Raw genomic sequence first — 1,450 nt, forward strand, 5'->3', positions numbered from 1 at the left:
AGAATCCACCTGCCAATGCAGGGGACACGGGTTCAAGCCTTGCTATGGGAAGATTCCACATGCCGTGGAGCAACTAAGCCCATGTGCCACAACTACTGAGCCTGCGCTCTAGAGCCCACAAGCCACAACTACTGAGCCCAAGTGCCACAACTACTGAAGCCCACGCGCCTAGAGCCCATGCTCTGCAACAAGAGAAGCCACCGCAATGAGAAGCCCACACACCGCAACGAAGAGTAGTCCCCGCTCGACGCAATTAGAGAAAGCCCGTGCGCAGTAACGAAGACCCAATGCATCCAAAAATAAATTTAATTAATTTTAAAAAACTTAAAATAAAATACAATTGTATAAAATTTTTAAAATAAATTTAAAAAATGGGTACATTGGTCTGAGGCAATGATTTGTAGGATCCCACATCCATAACTTAGGCATTCAGTAAGCTCTCAATTACTTATGCAACCAGAGTCACTGCACACAGCAAAGGCAAACCCACACCCAGGTTAGATGTCAATTCCATTAAGAACAAATCACCATTCCATTGCGCTCGGCGGTTGCCCGGATCTGTCTCTTGCTTCAACAGTGTTTGGACGGAACAGACCCAGGGTCGCCCTTTCCTCCAGCCTCCGACCACCCTCCAACCTTCGGAGCCAGCCACTCATCTATCCACCCTCCAACCTTCGGAGTCAGGCACTCAGCTGTCCTCGGTCACTGGGACCAGCCAACACCATTTTTTGAGCCGAACTCCTTATTACCGATCAACCATGAGCTCCCAGATTCGTCAGAATTATTCCACCGAGGTGGAGGCCGCCGTCAACCGCCTGGTCAACATGCATCTGCGGGCCTCCTACACCTACCTCTCTCTGGGCTTCTATTTCGACCGCGACGATGTGGCTCTGGAGGGCGTGGGCCACTTTTTCCGTGAATTGGCCGAAGAGAAGCACGAGAGCGCCGAGAGTCTCTTGAAAATGCAAAACCAACGCGGCGGCCGCGCCCTCTTCCAGGACGTGCAGAAGCCATCTCAAGATGAGTGGGGTAAAACTCAGGACGCTATGGAAGCCGCCATTATCATGGAGAAGAACCTGAACCAGGCCCTTCTGGATCTGCATGCCCTGGGTTGTGCCCGTGCAGACCCCCACCTCTGCGACTTCCTGGAGAGCCACTTCCTAGATGAGGAGGTGAAACTCATCAAGAAGATGGGTGACCACCTGACCAACCTCCGCAGGCTGGCTGGTCCCCAGGCTGGGCTGGGCGAGTATCTCTTCGAAAGGCTCACCCTCAAGCACGACTAGGAGCCTCCGGAGCCCAGTGGCCTTTGAGGAGCCCCTCTGGTGTTAGGGCTTCTACCTGAAGCCCCTCTCTGCAGCCACTAGGCAGCTTTTTAACCACCCTGGAGCCCTCTCCCAAGCCTTGGACCAAATGGAAACAATAAAGCTTTTTGCAGCGGCAAAAAAAA

General features: G+C 52.6%; 1 pseudogene; it reads left to right on the forward strand.

The window, feature by feature from the left end:
* Positions 1-486: 486 nt before the first annotated feature.
* LOC103007859 (ferritin light chain-like) lies at positions 487-1,450 on the forward strand (annotated as a pseudogene).

The sequence above is a fragment of the Balaenoptera acutorostrata genome, chromosome 6 (genome assembly GCF_949987535.1).
Source record: "Balaenoptera acutorostrata chromosome 6, mBalAcu1.1, whole genome shotgun sequence".
NCBI lineage: Eukaryota > Metazoa > Chordata > Mammalia > Artiodactyla > Balaenopteridae > Balaenoptera > Balaenoptera acutorostrata.